This window comes from Pristis pectinata, chromosome 6 (genome assembly GCF_009764475.1).
Source record: "Pristis pectinata isolate sPriPec2 chromosome 6, sPriPec2.1.pri, whole genome shotgun sequence".
NCBI classification, from domain to species: Eukaryota; Metazoa; Chordata; class Chondrichthyes; order Rhinopristiformes; family Pristidae; genus Pristis; species Pristis pectinata.
Genome location: NC_067410.1, coordinates 50,776,760 through 50,790,825, shown reverse-complemented (window position 1 = coordinate 50,790,825; position 14,066 = coordinate 50,776,760). Strand labels below are relative to the sequence as shown.

Here is a 14,066-nt window from a genome sequence, read left to right as displayed (position 1 = left end):
TTTTTTCAAGTGGAAGACTTGTAGCTTGCTTGATCACAGGAATATTATTTGCTTATCTCTTTTTCCACAAGAAATTTCACAAAATATATGTCAAAGCAATGCGTTCTTTTCCATTACTGTTTCTAATGTAGGATGAAGAGTTGTACAAACATAGGTTTGGAGAGGCATGGCTGAATTTTTGTTTTTATTACTCAAAGGACCATCAGTGTTCTGAAGGTGCCATTCATATGGTCTGAACCCGGTAGCTAGATTAAGTTCTGCAAATGGCACTTTGCCTTCTAGGATTGAATTCTGTGCATGTGGCCTGTGTCTCTTTTAGATTTAAAAAAAATAATTATAGCTCATTCCTTATTGGAGCATGAGTTTTGATAGTAAGTTTATAAAGTTCCCAGAGATTCTGAGCTCTTTTAGACCAATTTCACGTGAGACTGATATTAGACTTTACATGGATCTAGAAAGTGAAAATGTGCAACAACAGTGACACCACGGGGACCAGTGGCAGTTTGGCACCTGGTATTCACAATTGATTTTTCACGCATACATCTAAAGCAAATATATATCTAAGTGGTATCAATTACAATCATATTTTGTATCGATGCAGAGTAACTGAGGGTAATTTCAGGAGTCCCCCACTCTGTCCAAAACTAACATGCAAATGTTGTGCCTGGTCCTGTTAAAGGGGAGCTGTCTCACTGAAACTGCTGCTGGAAAACATTGCACAACCTGGAGTGAACTACAGTATTTACTGGAAAGGTGGTCAGGCTTAAGTGAAGCTACTCTGCTTCTCCATTACTGACCTTGAAGTCTTGGTGGAAACTGGGAGGATACAGCAGCCGACAAAGCAGGAAGCCCTTCAGAGGTTATTGGAGGGCTTATCCAGACAATGTAATTTCATTTTGTGAACTCCAAGAGCAGTCTTCACAAGACTCATTTTGGCTGCAATTGTCGGTCATCCAGCATCTCCAGGAGCTTGCACAAGGATGAGGAATCTAGCTCCTGTCTCGCATCTGGCACTACAGTTGCAGTATGAAACAGAACGCTGGAAGAACTCAGTGGGTCAAGCAGCATCTGCAGAGGCAAAAGATGAAAATTGATGTTTTAGGTCAAGATCCTGCATCAGCACTGAGAGGAAACAGGAAAGATAACTGGTAAGTAGCAGTATGTAGGGAGGTGGGATAGAAGTTGTAAGATGAAAGGTGGGACCAGATGGGGAGGGGATGAGGGCAGATGGAATCAGGTGTGTGCGAGACAGAGGTTGGTATGCAATAGGTGGAATGATGGAGGGGATGATGGGCAGATAGAACCAGTTGGAAGGAGGGGATGGGAGTGAAGAACAAAGGGAGAAGAAAGCTAGTTGGACAGGTGAGTGTGTGGAGAGCACTGGGGGTGTTCCCCCTCATTCCAGATGCAGGGTCTTGACCCACACCTTTTGCCTCCACAGATGCTGTTTGACCCAGTGAGTTCTTCCAGTGTTCTGTTTTTGTCCTAGATTCCAGCATCTGCAGTCTCTTTTGTATTCATACAGCTACAGTGTAATGGGCATAGCAGATTGTCTGAGAATAAAAGACTTGGGCAAGCTTTCTGGATGCATTGCATTGACCATGAAAATCTTCTGAAGTTGTTCATATATCATTTATGCACTAAGGGAGTGATAGAACATAGAACATAGAACAATAACAGCACAATTCAGGCCCTTCGGCCCCCAAAGCTGTGCCGAACATGACCCTACCCTAGAAATTACTAGGCTTACCCATAGCCCTCTATTTTACTCAGCTCCATATACCTATCTAACAGTCTCTTGAAAGACCCTATCGTATCCGCCTCCACCACCGTTGCCGGCAGCCCATTCCACGCACTCACCACTCTCTGAGTAAAAAAACTTACCCCTGACATCTTCTCTATATCTACTCCCCAGCACCTTAAAATAAAATCTTTTTTGTTGACAAACTCTTCTGGGATCAATGTTCAGCTTCTCCTAATGTTTTCCAAGCACATAATTTGTGAAGACTTGGATTAGATTTTCTGAATCAGCAGCCTACAGAGAACTGCTACTGTGTACTCAAGGAGAGGAGATGAATTCTTCTCTCCTTCAGTAGAGAGCCTCCATGACATTGTGAATACATCAGTGTGCTGCAAACTGCGAGACAAGTCATATAACAGCTGCTGCTGTCTGCAATGATTCGGAGGCTGATACATGACACGCAACCTCCTCTACAGACAGAGCAATCCCAGCACGGGTGCATACTTTGAGCTCAGCCTGAAGGAAGTGGCAGAACTCTGTCACCACTGCCCTTGAAAGTCTTCGCTAGCCCAGAAACATTGTTGCTCAGACAGGTGCAAATACAAGACTACTTCCTGCTGTTCAGACCTGACTTCTGGCCCACTGTGTGTTGCATCAATGTACACCAGTTTGACAGGTCAGATTTGAAATGTGGGTTGCATGACAGTTGATGACAAATCTATGTACTCTACTTGCTTTACAGGTGTGAGTGATATGCATGGAACTGCATGATCAAAATGCTTAGTATGTGCAAGATGCTCTGTAATTAGGAGGGACTGCAGGGTAGGGTGATGGGATAGATATGCAGTATTAAAAAGAATAACATGTACATAAGCTGGTCATGCTGACAGGTTCTTTGTATGACTGTTGTCGAGGTTGTTGGGGAAGTGAGTAAGGGAATCCTTGCTAGCTTTGCGCTTGCCAAAAACAACTCATTTCAATTTGGTAGTCTTCAGTGTTTTGCTTAATGTGCATACTCAGTGAACAAGGATTGCTCTGGAAATGACCATGTAGAATTCTTTGTGGGACCAATTTTCATTTCTGTAAGAAAAAAATTGATGAGATTTAATGAGAATAGTTTGTATTAATAATATGTCCTTATCAAAGCTTAAAAAACCTCCTCTGTAATTTGGAATTCAGAACAACGTCCGCTGGAGCCCAGCTTACCAACACTGCCTCGGTAGAAACACCTAAACCCTGTCTCCAACCTTTGACGTATAGTGCTTGACCATTGTTCCAGAAACTGCTGTCAGTACTCTCTCGTTTATGAGTTGAGCAAGTTATTGTTAAGTTTGTTCTACTTAATTTTTTTGTCTCCAGTGTAATATTCATAGCATTTCACTGTGGAATTGGAATGGATTTCCTCATTCACCAGCCTACTCAGATCTGCTGGCCCTGCAGTTCACCAGAGTTTATGAACTCTCAACTGGGTCCACAATCAAAGTGGAGAAGTTTTGGCAGTATGGAGGAGAGGAGAGGGGAGGCCAGACCAAATAAATTAGCTGACATGAAAACACAAAATGCTGGAAACACTCAGCAGGTCTGGCAGCATCTGTGCAAAGAGAAAAAGAGTTGACATTTCAGGTCAAACAGCCTTCATCAGAACAGCATTTTCTATTTTATTTCAGCTTTCCAATGTCTGCAGATTTTTTGATTTCCAAACAGGGTAGCTCTTCCCTTCCTTGGTTTCCACATACCACACTTCCTCACATATCCTAACCACTGTCTGCATCAATCAGCACTGCTTGGAGTGAGAGGGTTAGTCAAAGATTCCACTGTACTTGGAAGTAAGGACCCAGGCTGATGCTTTGATGGCAGTCAGTGGGAGTCAAGGTGACACAGCTTCCTCAGATAACCACGCATTTAACCAACCTGAGACTGGAACTCCAGCATTGTCCTTGTCTTGCAGAAGTGGTGGGTCCACCGCATACACATTCTGCTCCCTTCTGCATTGTAAGTATGCACCTAGTTACATTATACTTCATGGCTACATCTTTCTTCAATTGTTCTTGTACAAAATCATGAACTGAGAGAGGGAGCTTCTGGAAACTTTTGCTCACCCTGCCCTTGAAGCTGTTTGAAATTATACTGAATGCAATGCATTAAATGGAAAGTTAGCTACAGGGAGAAAGATTGGTGGAGCGAGTGGGTTGAGCGAGGTGTTCTCAGTGTTGATGTATGAGATGCAGGTGGGGCCCATACCCAACTCCTCAGTCACAGCAGTTACCCTGGGGATCCAAGATGCATGTCTCCAGAGAATGGAGGGAAAAGCATACCCAATATTGTCCTCATCCTGATGGCCATCTTTGTCTGTGGCTGCTCAAGCTGTGCATAGAACTGAAGTATGCAAACACCAAGTATCGCTACATGCTGAGGTTCTACCTGTCCCTGGTGTAGCAAACAATGGGTCTGGCAGAGTTCAGCACAGAACATCCTGCAGGTATCACAGGAAAAGGACACAATGGATCCTGTGGAATGGCTTCCTGAACAGACTGTCAAAACCATTTGGCAGAATGCTTCATTGCCGAAACTCAGTAACAAGCACAAAGAACAACTTCTGCTGGCAGTGAGAATGGCTCTCCCCTTTCAGATCCTTCCTGTATGGCCTTAGTCTCACTCCCAACATATGCTGCCCTCAAGATGGCTGTGATGAGGATGAGACAATTGTCCACCTCTTTGTGGACTATGCGTTTACAAAGAAGGTCTGGAAAAGGATGCAAGGATCCTTGTCAAGGTTCATCCCTAACAGTTGTGTAACAGAGGACACTGGTCTATGGGCTGTTCCCAGGGACACACACTGAGACAACCATCAATTGCTGCTAGAAGATCATCAACTTGGTGAAAGACATACTTTGGTCTGCCTGAAACTTGTTGGTCTTCCAGCACAGCAAGATGTCCGTAAGGGACTGCTGCTGCTTGGTACATTCCAGGCTGTAGGAGCATCTGTTAGTACTGAAGTACTGAAGCTTGGCAGCCAAGTGCAAAGGCTTTGTGGGGAAGGACTTCAATCTAAGGTTGTTTCACCACGGCACTGAGAGGCCCAGTGGCGGAACAGCTGAAGGGTGTATTGTTCAAAGAGGCCACGTGAGTGGCATTGGTGCTTTGGACATGGAATATATTAACTTGATGACACTATGAATTTATAGACATGACAACACTATGCATTTTAGACTGGATGAAACTATAAAGAAATTCTGTTTTTGTATTTCTTGCATTTATTTTTTATTAATTTTTGAAATATAAAGAGTGAGTGGCTGGGTGGATGGAAGAGCAGGACCAACAACCACAAGTGGAGGAGATGGTTTATATTCTGCTGTACATTTGCTGCTTGTAAATTTCATATTGGTAAGAATGTAGCGGTTGCTACCGCGGAATAAAACAAGACTCTACTCGGAGGATTGCCAAACAGAACTGGTTTATTTTCCCGCCTTGCGCGGGCCCTTTAAGGGAGAATGTTCCCGCCCAAAACAACCAGCAATGACGTAAGTCCTAGGTCATCAGGACTTTCCCACGCGCGGGTTCTCCCCGTCGCTCGGAAAGACGAGGCCCGCCGCCATCTTGGGCCTCGTCGCTCCGACGCTGCGCGGCCCGACTGCCGAGCCGGTTCACCCGACTAGACGGTGAGTTGCCACACAACCCCCCCCCAGAACCGGCGAGACAGTCCCCAAGGTCCGTGGGCTGTGCCAGCTGCCGCTTAGGGGGGCGGCCTCTGCGTCACGGCGTGGCAACCTCGACAGGCTGTTGCAGATCCAAATGGGCCGGTTTGAGGCGGTCCGCCGTGAAAACCTGTTCCCTGCCTCCAATGTCCAAAATAAAAGTGGATCCGTTATTCCGTATGACTCGGAACGGTCCCTCATATGGTCGTTGCAATGGCGCCCGAGGTGTGCCCCTGCGAACGAAAACAAACACAGTCCCGTAGTTCCTTGGGCTGGCAGGATGGGGCTTGACCGTGCCGTGAGGTGGGAATCGGGGCCAAGGCGCCAAGCTTCTCGCGCAGTCTTTGTAGGACTGCTGGGGGTTGTTCCCCTTGGTCCCGAAGGGCAGGTATGAAATCCCCGGGGACAACTAGTGGCGCCCCGTATACAAGCTCAGCTGATGAAGTGCGGAGGTCTTCTTTGGGGGCAGTGCATATGCCGAGCAGGACCCAAGGCAGCTCGTCAACCCAGTTAGGACCCTTCAGGCGGGCCATCAAGGCCGATTTCAGATGGCGGTGAAAACGTTCCACCAACCCGTTTGATTGAGGATGGTAGGCCGTGGTGGTGTGCAGCTGCATCCCTAGCAGGTTCGCTGATGCAGCCCAGAGACTGGAAGTGAATTGGGTGCCTCTGTCTGAAGTGATGTGGGCCGGAACGCCAAAACGTGAGACCCAAGTTGTGAGCAGCGCCCGGGCGCAGGAATCAGTTGTGATGTCAGCCAGGGGGATTGCCTCAGGCCACCTCGTGAACCGGTCCACGATGGTAAGGAGGTACCGGGCTCCTCTTGAAACCGGCAGAGGGCCCATGAGGTCGACGTGTATGTGGTCGAACCTCCTACGGGTAGGCTCGAACTGCTGTGGTGGGAACTTGGTGTGTCGCTGGATTTTTGACGTCTGGCAGTGCGGACAAGCCCTGGCCCACTCACTGACCTGTTTGCGCAGGCCATGCCAGACAAACTTGCTGGCGACCAGTCGGACAGTAGATCTGATGGACGGGTGCGCCAACCCATGTACCGAGTCAAAAACGCGTCTCCGCTAGGCTGCAGGGACTTATAGGGCGGGGCTGACCAGTCGCAACATCGCAAAGTAGGGTCCGCTGACCTGGACCAACCAAGAAATCTTGGAGCTGCAGACCCGAGACTGCGGTTCTGTAGCTGGGCAGTTCGTCGTCGGCTTGCTGTGCGTCAGCTAGGGCCGTGTAGTCGACACCCAAGGATAGGTTGTGGATGGTTAGTCTGGAAAGTGCATCAGCAACGACATTATCCTTTCCGGAGACATGTTGGATGTCAGTTGTGAACTCGGAAATGTAGGATAAATGTCTCTGCTGACGAGCTGACCAGGGATCGGAGACTTTGGAGGAGGCAAAGGACAGAGGCTTATGATCGGTAAAAGCGGTGAAAGGCCTGCCTTCTAGAAAGTATCGGAAATGCCGGACCGCCAGATACAGCGCTAGAAGTTCCCGATCAAAAGCGCTGTACTTCAGTTCGGGCGGTCTAAGGTGCTTGCTGAAAAATGCCAAGGGTTGCCAGCGGCCTTCGAGTAGCTGTTCCAGTACCCCACCCACCGCGGTGTTGGACGCATCTACCGTGAGGGCAGTCGGGACGTCAGTCCTGGGGTGTACCAGCATCGTGGCGTCTGCCAGGGCGTCTTTGGCCTTAACGAAAGCAGCCGCAGCCTCGTCAGTCCAGGTGATGTCCTTGCCCTTACCAGCCAGCAGCGAGAACAGAGGGCGCATGATATGGGCTGCTGCAGGGATGAAACGATGGTAAAAGTTGACCATCCCAAGGAACTCCTGTAGGCCTTTGACTGTGTCGGGGCGGGCAAAATGGCAGATAGCATCCACCTTGGCGGGTAGGGGTGTTGCCCCGTCGCTGGTGATTTTGTGGCCGAGGAAATCGATAGAGTCAAGTCCGAATTGGCACTTGGACGGGTTAATCATGAGGCCGAAATCGCGGAGGCGGGAATACAGCTGGCGGAGGTGGGAAAGGTTTTCCTGGCGGTTACGGCTGGCGATCAGTATGTCGTCCAAGTAAATGAACACGAAGTCCAGGTCTCGGCCTACCGCGTCCATCAGCCGCTGGAAGGTCTGCGCGGCGTTCTTAAGGCCGAACGGCATCCGAAGGAATTTGAACAGGCCGAATGGGGTGATAACCGCAGTTTTGGGGACGTCATCCGGATGGACTGGGATTTGGTGGTATCCCCTAACGAGGTCCACTTTGGAAAAGATGCGGGCCCCGTGTAAGTTCGCTGCGAAGTCCTGGATGTGAGGGATGGGATAGCGGTCCGGGGTGGTGGTGTCATTCAGCCTGCGGTAGTCGCCGCAGGGCCTCCACCCTCCGGTGGCTTTGGGGACCATGTGCAGGGGGGAGGCCCAGGGGCTGTCTGACCTGCGAACAATCCCCAGCTCCTCCATGTGACGGAACTCTTCCTTTGCCAGGCGGAGCTTGTCTGGAGGTAATCGTCGTGCTCGGGCATGAAGGGGTGGCCCTGTGGTAATGATGTGGTGTCGTACCCCATGTGTGGGCCTAGAATTTGTAAACGAAGGTGCCAAAATCGATGGGAATTTGGCTAGGAGCTTGGCAAAATTGTCGCCAGAAAGGGAAATGGAGTCCAGGCGCGGGGCTGGTGGGCTGATTTCTCCCAGGGGATAGGTCCGGAGAGTGCTAGAGTGGACTAACCGCTTCCTTCGCAGGTCGACTAACAGGTTGTGGGCCCGAAGGAAATCGGCTCCTAGGAGTGGTCGGGCAACGGTGGCAAGGGTAAAGGTCCAGGTAAAACGGCTGCCGCCAAAGTGTAATTGAAGCGTACGGGTGCCGAAAGACCGTATCGTTGTACCGTTGGCGACATTGAGTAGAGGACCTGGTGGCCTGTCACGAGTGTCGCGGCCTGTTGGGGGCAAAATACTGACCTCCGCTCCAGTATCAATGAGGAAACGCCGTCCAGATTTCTTGTCCTGAACGAAGAGGAGGCTCTGTTGGCGGCCAGCCACCGTAGCCATCAGCGGCGGCTGGCCCTGGCGTTTCCCTGAAACTTGCAGGGTGGGCGGCATCGACGGGCCTCCGCACCCCACCTCTGATGGTAGAAGCACAGCTGGTCACCCGTGTCATCGTCTGCGTTCCTGGGGCGTGGCTGCTCGGTTGCTGGGGCCGGGCGAGGCAGGCGTTGGGCTTGCGGCCTGGTGATTTGACTGACGGACGAACCGCTCTCGCGCTTGGCCCTCTGCAGGACATCTGCCCGGGCGGCCACCTCACGGGGGTTGCTGAAGTCGGCGTCAGCTAACAATAAGTGGATGTCATCGGGGAGCTGTTTGAGGAAGGCCTTTTCGAACATCAGGCATGGCTTGTGTCCCTCGGCCAATGGCAGCATCTCATTCATTAGGGCGGATGGGGATCTGTCCCCCAGGCCGTCCAGATGAAGCAGGCGGGCAGCGCGCTCACGACGGGAGAGGCCGAAGGTCCGGATCAAAAGGTCTTTGAAAGCTGGGTACTTATCTTCCTCTGGAGGCGACTGGATGAAGTCTCCAACCTGGGCGGCTGTCTCCTGGTCCAGAGAGCTAACCACATGGTAGTACTTCGTGGAGTCGGAGGTGATCTGCCGAAGGTGGAATTGCGCTTCGGCCTGGTCAAACCAGACGCTGGGCCGAAGTGTCCAAAAGGTGGGCAGCTTGAGGGCCACTGCGTTGGCTGCTGCGCTGTCGTCCATTTCGCGGGTCCAAAAGCCGTTTGGATCGTCGAGGTCACCAATGTAGCGGTTGCTACCGCGGAATAAAACAAGACTCTACTCGGAGGATTGCCAAACAGAACTGGTTTATTTTCCCGCCTTGTGCGGGCCCTTTAAGGGAGAATGTTCCTGCCCAAAACAACCGGCAATGACGTAAGTCCTACGTCATCAGGACTTTCCCGCACGCGGGTTCTCCCCGTCGCTCGGAAAGACGAGGCCCGCCGCCATCTTGGGCCTCGTCGCTCCGACGCTGCGCGACCCGACTGCCGAGCCGGTTCGCCCGACTAGACGGTGAGTCGCCACAAGAAGCAACATTAATCAATATAGACAAATGAGGTTATTGACTTTGTGCAGCTTAAACTTTTGGTAGAAGCTAAGATCATGTACAAACATTGGTAACAGCAGTCTTTTGCCTTCTATGAGAATAAATAATACATCATATAAACTCTTAAAGAACAAGGTTGTTGATAAATTCCCTTCATAATGTGGGTCAAGACTGTGTTAATGTCACTTAGACTCTAGGGTATAGAGCAGTAAGAGAGAGATTGTTGCATGAAGGGAATTTCTGTTGTTTTTAATGCCCACAGCATTGCCTGGACTGTAATTGCAGAAGGTCCTATAATGCTGTCAGCTCTTTTTAACAGCAAGCTGGTTAACATTTCCACATGCATTTTTGTTTCATGTTTGGGGATGCAATTCATACATTGCTTGATATTTTATTTTCCATCCACTTATTCACTGAAAGATTTTTTTCTGAATTAATATAACCATCTGGAGAATCCCAATTTATATTTTAAAAAAAGTGTTTCACAAATCGGGTAAATGCCGCGCAAGTTCTTTATTGAACTATGAATTTATACGGTAACAGCAAGCGTAACAACCTAAACATCCAAGTCTGCTTCAAATCTTTTTCCAATCTGTGTGAATAACTATGAATAAATAATAATGTTTCCCCTATATTAGGGAGATCAAATGCAGATTGAATGACCACTTTGCAGAACATTTCTGTTCTGTCTGCAAGCATGACCTCGAGCTTCCAATTGCCTGTCACTTTAATTCTTCTGTTCACTCTTGCTCTGACCTCTCTGTCCTCAGCCTACAGCACTGTTCCAACAAAGCTCAACATAAGCTTAAGAAACAGTACTTCATCATTGAAGCTTCCCAGATCCAGTGTTGAGTTCAACAACTTTGGGCAATGTACATTTCCAGCCTTTTTACTTCCAGATTTCCAGCTTTCCTCACAAATTCCTCTGGTAATTTCAAATGATTATTTGCACTTGCATCTCCTATTACATTGTGCTTTGACTTTCATTTTTTTGTTTAATCTTAAATGCCTTGCACACAGTTACAGACCTTACCTTTTGTTATCACCTCTCCTCCCCTTGTCTCCATCTTTGCATCTTAAACATTTATATCACGTTTCAATTTCTGATGAAATGTTATCTATCTGAAATATTAAGAGTTTCTCTTTTCATAGGTACTGTCAGATTTTTTTTTTAGAAGTTCCTGTTTTTATTTTAGGTTTTAGCACCTGCCATATTTTCTTTCAGCATTGGGAATAAATGTTTATCCAATAGAAAAGTATCTACATCTGAAAAATGTTTATGCATTTTTCAATATAACCATCTTGTTATTGATGATAATTTCAATAAAAACTGACATTAATGAAGCATGTAAATGCTGTTAGTGTACTCTGATTTTAAGAATAATACACAAAAACTAAATAAAACAACACTGAGTATTTGCAGTAAGAGAAACTTGGAGGGAGATGTGAGAATTTTGACCCCAAAAATGAGAGAAAAAAGTAATGTTAAGAAATTTGAATGAAGTTAAACTTTAAAGTGGTGAACTATAATACAGAAAAAGCACACATTATGGCTGTAAGCACACGTTCAAAGTGAAGATTGTACATTATCTTTATGGAGAAGAATAAGGAACAAATCTTCAATGTTTTTACTACTTTTTTTAAAAGAAGTTTTAAGTAAATGCATATAGTTGAGAGCAATGTTTCCAGAGCCACTAATCTATTTCTACATGAAATCAAGCAGATAACTCATTCACTTTTACACAGCATTGGATTTCCATTCCTTTTCTTGCATTCCACCTTAGCAACAGGAAAAGTAATTTTTTGTGTATAATAAAGTAGTCAGTAATGAACTTCGAAATGGACTTACAGAGAAGAAATAACAAATTTACACAATTGATCATGAAATAGAGATAAAGCAGCAAATCTGTGTAGAAGTTACAGAAATGTGCAAAAATTGTAGAATAGTGATATTGGGAGATTTCAGTTACTGTGATATTGGTTGGAAGAACATTAAAAGGAAAGGAAAGAAGGAGAGGACTTTCTGAAATGTGTTTCAGAGAACTTCCTTGATCGTTTTGTTTCCAGTCCACATGGAAGGAGGCAGTGTTGGATGTGGTTCAGGTAATGAGGTGGGCCAAGTGGACCATGTGTCTGTGGGAGAATACTTGGTGAGTAGTAATACTAGAGAAACAAAGGACTGCAGATGCTGGAATCTGGATGAAAAACACGATGATGCTGGAGGAACTCAGCAGACCAGGCAGCATCCATGGAGGAAAGCAGGTGGTCAACGTTTCGGTCAGGACCCTTCTTCAGGACTGAAGATAGGAAAAGGGGAAGTCCAATATATTGTAGGGAAAAGCAGAGATAGGTGGACAAAAGAGGGGAGGTGGAGTGGGCACAAGGTGGTGATAGGTAGATGCAGGTAAGAGATAGTGATAGGCAGGCGCGGGGAAGGAGAGGAGAGCAGATCCACCGAGGAATGAGTCAAAGGGAAGGAGAGAAAGGAAAAAAAAGCTAAGAAAGGGAAGAAGAGGAGCAGCATGGTGGGGGGGGGGGGGGGGTGCGGGTTGTGGGGAAGGAGGGTGGGGATTACTTAAAGTGGGAGAATTCAATGTTCATGCCGTTAGGGTGCAAGGTTCCAGGATGGAAAATGAGGTGCTGTTCCTCCAGTTTGCGCTTGGAATTCTCCTGGCAGTGAGAATTCTAAGCACAAACTGGAGCAACAACACAAGCTCAGATTTGTTAAAGACAATTTGGCTACACTGAATTTCATGATGAGATGATAGAGAAGGTTGATGATGGGGATGCAGTAGAATTTGTGTAAATGGATTTTCAGATGACATTTGATGAAATCTTACACAAAAAGCCAGATAACAAAACTGAGGCTCGTGAAAGTGACGATCATTAGCATCATGATTAGAAAATTGGTTAAAAAACAAATGGTAAAGAGTTGTTTTTCAGATCAGAGGTTAGTATGCAGTGGTCCCCAGGTTTTAGAGTTCCCAACTGTAAGTTTGGAATTTGATGCTGAAAACTGAATCTCAATTACAAATGAAAATTGTGCGCTCTGCTACTGACTCCACAGGCTCCGGCAGATTCAGCATCGGAAGGTATCGGAAGGTCGGATCCTGACTTGAGTGTCAAGATTGCAACCGTGGATTTTCAGAGTCCACAAGTTTAGTGTCAACTTTTGGTCTGTGAGCTCTTGTCCTGCAAGGACTATGATGCAACTTCTCAAATGTTCCCCTTGGGACTTTATACCCAGAAATAACAGGAGTCTCTTAGTCTTAACACATTACTCACTTAAACTAATATGTTGCTGGTAATGGGGCATGTATACTGTCCTTTCCAGAAGGGGTTACCATAGGACCAATGAATAATGTAATATAGTTGAGGTTAGACTTAGAAGTCATGCAATTAAATATGTATAACCACAATATGATTCTGCTCACAATAATGCATGTAATTTTATTTTGATATCACTCATGAGTGAGTTTACTTTTTTTACTCTTTATTCCTTTTGTTTAGGTTAGAATAGTCAGCATGTCTGTTTTGTGTTTATTAGGTCACCTCTTTCAACAAAAAGGTAAATTAAACCTCTTACTGTTTCAGAGCTCCTGTGTAGATCAGGTGAGTGTATTGGAAATGCTGAGATTGTTCAAAAAGTGCAGCTGAGGACCTGTGGAGGCTGCTAATTTATCTGTTTTGCTTAATTATACAATTCTTGTCAAATGTGAATTGTGGTAGCACTTTTACTTGTTATTCTTAATGGGGCAGTAGAGCTAATGTCTGCTAATGTTGTAACAGTGTCTACCACACGAGTTGATAACTCTACTTTCCACAACACTCATTTTTTACATGAACAAGAGTTAAAGTGGGAAGTTCATATGTATCATGTACAATACCATAATATTTTGAAAGAAATGTGCAATATTGTGAAAAAGGTCCCAATCCTCATTCTCCAAATGAAACACTTGAGGACTGAGTGAAGTAGTCTTTAATATTTGTACAAGGAACCAATTAAACATTCAGCTTTCTTAGCATTGGGTGTTATGTAAGCCAACAAGCTAAAGAGTGTTTAAATTGTGATAGCCTTGATACTGTGATGCTGACCAGAGCTGATTTAGCTGCTTGATATTGGTTTGACAATGCAGGGTAGAAATTCCAATCCCTGCACTCTTGATCAAATTTTTCATTTCCCACATACAGCTACACATATCTTTCCATGAGATGTAAAGGCAGAACCAGCATGTCAAACAGCCCGCAAGAGAGAAAAGCAAGTGTAAATTGTGAGCCTTTTGAGATCTATTAATGGGATTTTATTGTTCTGTTTGTGAATCTCTAGAACAGGATCATGGTGTCCTGTTGGGTTAACTCCAGGTGGAATGACCTCATCCCATTGTAAAATAGCATCAGGCTCTATTATAAGCAATCAAACCTTTGAGAGGATAATTTAGTGAGGAGAAATAGATCAACAAATGTAGCTTTTCTTTTCTATTCCTAATTTATAGCAGTGCTCTCTTGTAGAACTGGCACCATAAGCATCTGATAATGGATTCAAGTGT

The 14,066-nt window shown here is 46.2% G+C and overlaps 1 protein-coding gene across 3 annotated transcripts in view; it reads left to right on the top strand.

The window, feature by feature from the left end:
* Positions 1 to 14,066, top strand: part of LOC127572046 (testis-expressed protein 264 homolog) — a 352,734-nt gene that overhangs the window by 85,663 nt on the left and 253,005 nt on the right. The window lies entirely within an intron of this gene.